The following is a 9,323-nucleotide window of genomic DNA, read 5'->3' on the forward strand; positions in this document are numbered from 1 at the left end:
ACCCTATTACCTTTCATAACATCCTAGTTGAAAAGTAGTTATTCAACCGCGTTTGAAAATGAGAAAACAGGTTCACAGAAGCTAGGTTACTTGCGAAGGTCGTTCAATTAGTAACCAGTAGCGCCAGGACTGCGAAAGTTTCCTGCTTCCGAATTCTCATGATAGCTTTCACCAGGCTCCCCGTCAAATGCTATGGTTAACTACTGAACTAGAGTAGCAAAAAGGTCTTTTAACAGAATTCCTGGTTTTCAGGGAAAGTTTCTTTCACGAAGTGCCCCGTTTCTACAGAGGAAAATCAAAATGAATCATAAGCCAGTGGGGAAAGGAGGAATAGGGTCATAGTCATCTTTATCCCAAGTTGCCAGATTTGAAAGATTTTATTTTCTTAAGACAAAATATTTGAAATGGCAAATATTTTGAATATTTGAACCACACAATTTTGCATTCATGGCATACTACTTGTGCTCTGAGCTGAAAGCCTTTTAGGTTAAATAAAGTAAGTGGAGATACATCCGAAGCAGTGTTGGAGCTCAGAAAAACAATACCCCAAAATATGGCGCTTTGGCATGCTATTTTGAACGAAAAGATACTGGAAGCCTCAGGCACAGTCTCCCTGACCCTCTCCTGCCCTCCTGTCTCCCAGCCTTCTTTCTCCCCCAGGGCAAGCCATAGAAACCAGAATTCCTCTTCCCCAAGATGAGTCATAGAAACTAGAAGCCCTCTCCTGCAAAGCCAGCCATAAAACCTAAACTTCCCCCACCTTTCTATGTAAGAGCTGGCTGTGGCCGGGCGTGGTGGCTGTAATCCCAGCACTTTGGGAGGCCGAGGCTGGTGGATCACCTGAGGTCGGGAGTTGGAGACCAGCCCGACCAACATGGAAAATCCCTGTCTCTTCTAAAAGTACAAAATTAGCCTGGCGTGGTGGTGCCTGCCTGTAATCCCAGCTACTCAGGAGGCTGAGGCAGGAGAATCACTTGAACCCGGCAGACAGAGGTTACCGTGAGCCAAGATCACACCATCGCACTCCAGCCCGGACAATAAGAGGGAAACTCCATCAAAAAAAAAAAAAAAAAGCTGGCCATAAAGAACTTATCTGGCCTACCTTATCTGATAGTAGGCCAGTAAGACCCTCATTTTGGAAAAGATCCTGCCTTATACCTGGGAGGAAGGAATGCTACACAGAAAGGCTTTGTTGGGTTTCCACCTGCTGTCTGTTACTATTAAGTGGCACACTTTTTGCCCAACCACATTACTCCAGACTGTCCATTCTTCATAGAATCTAAGCATTAGAAACAGTTTTCCCTGGCTCTTTGGGTAGCCATTTCTGAAGGCTGTGTCATGTAAAACTTTGATTAAATAAACTTCTTAGTTTATTTTAGGTTTTTCTCTTAACCTATCTTTTGTTATACGAGTGTCCGCTCTGACCCTTATGATGAGGAAGAAAGGTATCACACCTTTTCAGCCCCGGCAACAGCTAACTAGTATGCAAATATAAAGTCAGAATAAGAGCTCAGTATATTTTGTTGAGGTGTTAATCCCATAACCTGACGATTGTCAGTCCCTGTTTATTAATCATCTGGAACTTAGAAGGGCAGATTCTCCCAAACGGTAACTGCCAACTCTGCCCTTCTTGGGCAAGGAACAGATACTTTTGAAGTCCTGACATTGCAGTGTCTTGAAATCCGTTTCAGCCGCGCCTTTTCAACCCATAGCTATTTTCTGAGAATTGCTCCACCTATATGGGTAGCCCCTGTAGCCAGGTTTGCTCTGTATCCCTTTGCTTCTCAGAAACGTGGAAGTGGGACAAAGGCAGAAGCAGAGAAAGCTGAACTACAGAGGGAGAGAAAAATAGATCTACTAAGGGAAAGCAACAGGAGACTCAGTAGTTCTTGTTTCCCTCCCCCTTGTGAGGCCCACTCTCCTTTCTACCCTTGGCCTGTAGGGGAGGCCTTGGCTGCCTTCCAGAGAATTCTCCCCTGCTTTTTCTGTTTTTTTTTTTTTTCTAGGCCTAAGAATCTGAATGTATTTCTGTAAATTGCTACCATAAGAACCTCAACTAAGACAAAACGTTTACAAAACAAAGTCTAAAAGGGAAAAAAATTCCCATTCATCATGGCAGTCAAAAAATAAATTCTAGATATAAATACACATACACGCATGCTTATAACGTTTTGAGAAATAAGCCAGATCTATGTGAAGACAACAAGAGAACTTTAGGACATTAAAAATGACCCAGCCAGGCACAGTGGCTCATGCCCGAAATCCCAGCACTTTGGGAGGACAAGGAAGTGAGTGACTTGAGGTTAGGAGTTCGAGATCAGCCTGGCCAACATGGTAAAACCCTGTCTCTACTAAAAGTACAAAAATTAGCTGGGCGTGGTGGCAGGCACCTGTAATCCCAGCTACTCTGGAGGCTGAAGCAGGAGAATCACTTGAGCCCGGAAGGTGGAGGTTGCAGTGAGCTGAGATGGCGCCATTGCACTCCAGCCTAGGCAACAAAAGCAAAACTCCTTCTCAAAAAAAAATAAAAATTATCTTTATTAAAAAGGTATGCAGCCAGGCATGGTGGCTCCTGCCTGTAATCCCAGCACTTTGGGAGGCTGAGGCGGGTGGATCACGAGGTCAGGAGATCAAGACCATCCTGGCTAACACAATGAAACACCCTCTCTACTAAAAATACAAAAAATTAGCCGGCCATGGTGGTGTGCGCCTGTAGTCCCAGCTACTCGGGAAGCTGAGGCAGGAGAATGGCGTGATCCCAGGAGGCAGGGCTTGCAGTGAGTCGAGATCACACCACACACCCCAGCCTGGGTGACAAAGCAAGGCTCCATCTCAAAAAAAAAAGGGGGTATGCAATGCCATTTCAAAAATTCATGTTGCTGGAAAGTAGCATAACATATATGGGCTGCTATTGTATAATTTCATACTATCATCAATGAGTTTGCGTTTCTCAAAGGCATGCTATGATATCACTCTGTTAACTTGCAAACACTCTTCTAAGTTTTAGTCCCCAGGACTAGTACTCCACCTAAAATCAGAAATGTCCAGTTGGTTCTTCCAAGCACCAACACCAGCTGCACATGACGAAGAACTCCTAGCACTCTGGTACTAGAGAGGCACTACTTATCTGCCTGGGGCTTCACCCCCATGTTATTGTTTGGAGAGAGAGCGGCTGCTGGTAGCTTCCCTGTCACCCCTGAGTTTCCTGGAGTAGGCTCTACAAAGTACTGACGATTAAAGAGGGTAAGGAAAGGTGTGCTTGTTACTAGCTTAGGTTTCAGGGATGAAAAGAAGGTAGAAGGCCGGGTGTGATGGCTCCTTGTGTCCAGAATTGGTTCCTTCCTGTGGGTTCTTGGTCTTGCTGAATGGAGCCGCAGACCCTCACAGTGGGTGTTACAGTTCTTAAAGATGGTGTGTCCAGAGTTTATTCCTTCAGATGTTCAGATGTGTCCGGAGTTTCTTCCTTCCGGTGGGTTCGTGGTCTTGGTGACTTCAGGAGTGTAAGCCACAGACCTTCTCAGTGAGTGTTATAGCTCTTAAAGGTGGCACGTCCAGAGTTGTTTGTTCCTCCCGATGGGTTCATGCTGTTGCTGACTTCAGAAGCAAAGCCACAGACCTTCGCAGTGAGTGTTACAGCTCTGCGTCTGGAGTTGTTTGTTCCTCCCAGTGGGTTCGTGGTCTCGCCGACTTCAGGAGTGTAAGCCACAGACCTTCACAGTGAGTGTTACAGCTCATAAAAGTAGTGCAGAGCCAAAGAGTGAGCAACAGCAATATTTATTGTGAAGAGCAAAAAGAACAAAACTTCCACAGAGTGGAAGGGGACATGAACAGGGTGCCACTGGGGGTGGCCAGCTTTTACTCCCTTGTTCGGTCCTGCCCACGTCCTGCTGATTGGCCCATTTTACAGAGTGCTGATTGGTCCATTTTACAGAGTGCTGATTGGTCCGTTTTTACAGAGTGCCGATTGGTGCATTTACAAACCTTTAGCTAGACACAGAGTGCTGATTGGTGTGTTTACAATCCTTTAGCTAGACAGAAAAGTTCTCCAAGTCCCAACCTGACCCAGAAGCCCAGCTGGCTTCATCTCTCATCATGACTTTAGTCCCAGCACTTTGGGAGGCCAAGACAGGTGGATCACTTGAGGTCAGGAGCTCAAGACCAGCCTGGCCAACATGGCGAAACCCTGCCTCACAAAAATTAGCCAGGTGTGGGTAGCGTGCACCTGTAGTCCCACCTGTTTGGGAGGCTGAGTCAGGAGAATTGCTTGAACCCAGGAGGCGGAGGTTATAGTGAGCTGAGATTGCACCATTGCCCTCCAGCCTGGGAGACAGAGTGAGACTCCATCGCAGAAAAATAAAAGAAAGAAAAAGAAAAGAAAACAAGGGAGAAGAGAGTATCTTCATACAAGAATGAAGAATGACAGCAAACCACATAATACACATCTCAGATCCTGCTTGTTTCTGATACCTTGAACCATGTGAGACCCAGGAGCCTTGGCTACAGGGGAACAGATGTCATAGTTCACCTTTAGGATATGAGCCATTTTCCTGGGTCTAGACCTCCCCACTCTGACGCTGCAACCTCCAACAGATCAGATAACTGAGACCTACAGATTCTACCAAAATGAAAATGTTACACTTGGATTTGGGATGATGGGGGTGAAACTGAATGATCAATTTGTTTCATTTGTTTCATTTGTTTCATCATCTTGGTATCTTTAGCTGGGCATGGTGGTATGTGTCTGTAGTCCCAGCTACTCAGGAGGCTGAGGTGAGAGGATTGCTTGAGCCCAGGAGTTCGAGGTTGCCGTGAGTTGTGATCACACCACTGCACCCCAGCCTGGGCAACAGGGTGAAAAAACTTGCTATCTTTGTGGAGTAGGAAAGGGAGAAGGATGGAAGAGAATGAAAAGGTATGAATATTACCTCCAAATATAGTTTTGGTAAAAAGAGTTTGTACCAGAGAGGAATCCGTATGTGTAGTAGCCACAGCCCCAGGATTGAGTGGCCGGAGGTAGTTCTTTCTATAAGTAACGTTGGCTCTGCTGCTAGACTTGGCCACAAAAGACTGGCCCAGGAATTAACTCAGTTACCAAAGTCAAAAACATACAGGACACATCAGCCACACTGGAGGAGGTCTGGCATGAGAACTCTGAGTTAGACTGTGACCAGGCAAGCTCATCAGAGCCTGGTTCTGGAAGAGATTTAATTTGAGGCACACAGGGGGAAAGCTTGAGAGGCAGAAACTAAGCTCACTGAGAAATCAGAGAAGCTGGGGCCTGAGATTGACTGACTGAAAAGAAAGCAACAGAATAACAATATTCCAGTGACCCAGCATCTGCTCTGCTCTCCCCTCCTGAGAGGACTTGACCATTCTGCACAAAATAAACTGAGGGCTTCCATGAGGAGCTCTGCAGTAAACCCGAGGGTATCTGAGAGTACCTTTGATTCTTTTCACTGTCTATCCTGGAAAGCCATGGAACCATTTGAGAAGAGGGTTAAGAAGGGCTATAAGAAAGACCAGAACTATGTGCTTCATTCAGGACACAAGAAAAGGAGAGATGAAGACCCCAAGAATATTGTAAATAAGTAAAAAAAGAAAAAATGGTCTTCAAAGGACAGAAACTTGATACAAAATATGGACAGAGGTGGTTATGGAGAAGAGAGGAAAGCAGACAGAATCCAAGACAGGAAGGAAAACACAACCTGCTATTTCAGGCATAACCCACAGAAGGCTGGTTGGTAAAATCACCTATAGTATGTGACAAGTGTCTTCCATCTCAGTGCTCCCTACACACATGACCAGAGAGAGGAAGGAAATGATCCACAGCAAGGAGGAAACTGCACATAGAATAGCAGTCAGCCAGGCGCGGTGGCTCACACCTGTAATCCCAGCACTTTGGGAGGCCGCGGCAGGTGGATCACGAGGTCAAGAGATTGAGACCATCCTGGCCAACATGGTGAAACCCTGTCTCTACTAAAAGTATGTGGTGCATGCCTGTAGTCCCAGCTACTTGGAAGGCTGAGGCAGGAGAATCGCTTGAACCTGGGAGGCAGAGGTTGTAGTGAGCTGAGATGGTGTACTCCAGCCTGGCGATAGAGCGAGACTCCGTCTTAAAACAAACAAACAATAAACAAACAAAAGAATAGTAGTCAACCTTGCAGTGTTAAGCATGGGCCGATGGGGAAAAGGAAACAAGAAAACTGAGATCACATGGCTTACGGTCTCCAGGACTGAGGTAAGCGTAGAGGCGGCCTTTTACTCTCAAAACCTCTGGAGAACCACAAAGCTGGAGCTGTCTTTCATTCTTTTGTTCATTCGACAGGTATTTACTGAGCCCTGACTGTGTGCCAGATCCTATGTTAGATTCTGGGTGAAGACGCCAGGTGTGGTGGCTTATGCCTATAATCCCAGCACTTTGGGAGGCCGAGGAGGGCAGATCACCTGAGGTCAGGAGTTCAAGACCAGCCTGGCCAACATGATGAAAGCCCGTCTCTACTAAAAATACAAAATTAACCGGGCATGCTAATGCACGCCTATAATCCCAGCTACTCAGGAGGCTGAGCAGGAGAATGAATCACTTGAACCCAGGAGGTAGAAGTTGCAGTGAGCTGAGATCACGCCATTACACTGCAGCCTGGGTGACAAGAGCGACAACAAAATTTATTGTCTTTACAGTTCTGAAGGTCAGAAGTCCAAAATGGGTCACACTGGGTTAAAATTAAGGTGTCAGCAGGGCTGTGATCCTTTCTCACCAGGGGAGAACCTGTATTTTTTATTTTATTTTACTTTATTTTATTATTATTTTTTTTTTTGAAACGGAGTCTCGCTCTGTCACCCAGGCTGGAGTGCAGTGGCGCAATCTGGCTCACTGCAAGCTCCGCCTCCTGGGTTTACGTCATTCTCCTGCCTCAGCCTCCCGAGTAGCTGGTACTACAGGCGCCCGCCACCTTGCCCGGCTAGTTTTTTTTTGTACTTTTTAGTAGAGACAGGGTTTCACCATGTTAGCCAGGATGGTCTCGATCTCCTGACCTCGTGATCCGCCCGTCTCAGCCTCCCAAAGTGCTGGGATTACAGGCTTGAGCCACCACGCCCGGCCTTTAATTTTTTTTTTCAAGACAGGGTCTCGCTTTGTTGGCTAGGCTGGAGTGCAGTAGTGTGATCATGGCCCACTGCAGCCCCAGTCTCCCAGTCTCAAGAGATCCTCCTGCCTCAGTCTCCCAGGCAGCTGGGACTGGATGTAAGGGTGATATGACTGTGACTTCTGTCACCCCATTGATTACTAGGGTTGATTGGGCTAATCTGGTTGGCTAGATGGGTGTCTCCTTCTTCCCTCACCTCTCCATGTGCATCCCTTCTGAAGCTGTGTGCTCAGTTGAAGAGGATGGCCATCCTGATAGAGGAGGACTGGTCTTTGGTCAAGGGTATACAAGTACTGTGCTCCCCTGCTAGAACTTCCAAACAAGCTCCCAAGTAGCTAGGACTACAGGTGTGCACCACCACGCCCAGCTAATTTTTTATCTTTTGATCTTTTGTAGAGATGGCTTCTTGCTGTGCTGCCTATGCTGGTGTTGAACTCCTGGCCTCAAGTGATCTTCCCGCCTCAGGCTTTCAAAGTGCTGAGATTAGAGGTGTGAGCCACCATGCCTGGCTGGAGAACCTGCATTCTTGTCTTTTCCAGCTTCAAGAGGCCACCGTCTTCCCTTGCCTGTGACCCTCCTCCATCTTCAAAACCAGCAGTGGCTGCCTGACTCTTTCTCATATCACATCACTCTAACACTAACTCTTTTGCCCCACTCAACATTTAAAGACCCTTGTGATTACACTGGGCCCACCTGTATAATCCAGGATAATGTCCCTACTTTATGGTCAGTCCAGGTGCAGTGGCTCAGACCTGTAGTCTCAGCGCTTTCGGAGGCCAAGGCAGGTGGATCACTTGAGCCCAGGAGTTCGAGACCAGCCTGGGCAACATGGGGAAACCCCGTCTCTACAAAAACTACAAAAATTAGCCAGGCATGGTGGTATGCACCTACAGTCCTAGCTACTTGGGAGGCTGAGGTGGAAGGATTGCTTGAGCCTGGGAGGTCAAGGCTAAAGTGGGCCATGACTGCACCACTGCATCCAACCTGGGCAACAGAGTAAGACCTTGTCTGAAAAAAAAAAAAAAAAGAAGGAGAAAAGAAAACGATTTTAAGGTCAGCTGATTAGTAGCCCTAATTCCATCTGTAATTCTCCATTGCCACGTAACATAACATATTCACAGGCTCTGGAGATTCAGATATAGGCATCTTCGGGAGGGGAGCCATTTTCCTGCCTATTACAAACATGGGGCAAGTTATGGTAGTGATAGCACTGTAGGAGATGGTTCCAGTCCAAGACTGCAAGCTGAATACATGTCAGAGCCTCTCCCTCCCATCCCAAATGTCCAGAAATAGTAGTCCCACCTTACCCTCAGGGGGTTACTTTCTAAGACCCCCTCCACTGCCAGTTGCTGCCTCAAACGGTGGGTAGTATACTGCGTTATATACCAGATAGAATACCAAACTTTCTATATACCATGTTTTCCCTACACCAGGGTGTCCAATCTTTTGGCTTCCCTGGGCCACATTGGAAGAAGAAGAATTGTCTTGGGCCACACATAAAATGCACTAACACTAACAATAACTGAAGAACTTTAAAAAAAAAATCTTTTTTTTTTTTTTTTTGAGACAGAGCCTCGCTCTGTTGCCCAGGCTGGAGTGCAAAGGCATGATCACTGCTCACTGCAACCTCCGCCTCCCGGATTCAAGCAATTCTCCTGCCTCAGCCTCCTGAGTAGCTGGGATTACAGGCGTGCACCACCACACTAATTTTGGATTTTCAGTAGAGACTGGGTTTCACCATGTTAGCCAGGCTGGTCTTGAACTCCTGACCTCAAATGATCCACCTGCCTTGGCCTCCCAAAGTGCTGGAATTACAGGTGTAAGCCACCACACCTGGCCCTCCTAATGTATTAAGAAAGCTTATGAATTTGTGTGAGGTTGCATTCAAAGTCACCCTGGGCCACATGTGGCCCACAGGCCGTGGGTTGGACAAGCTTGCCCTACACATAGAGACTATGATAAAGTTTACTTTATAAACTAGGCACAGTAGGCCTGGTGCAGTGGCTTATACCTGTAATCCCAGCACTTTAGGAGGCCTAGGCAGGCAGATCACCTGAGGTTGAGAGTTGAAGACCAGCCTGACCAACATGGAGAAAACTGTCTCTACTAAAAATACAAAATTAGCCGGCTGTGGTGGCATGCGCCGGTAATCCCAGCTACTCAGGAGGCTGAGGCAAGAGA

The sequence above is a fragment of the Rhinopithecus roxellana genome, chromosome 14 (assembly GCF_007565055.1).
Source record: "Rhinopithecus roxellana isolate Shanxi Qingling chromosome 14, ASM756505v1, whole genome shotgun sequence".
In the NCBI taxonomy this organism is placed as follows: domain Eukaryota; kingdom Metazoa; phylum Chordata; class Mammalia; order Primates; family Cercopithecidae; genus Rhinopithecus; species Rhinopithecus roxellana.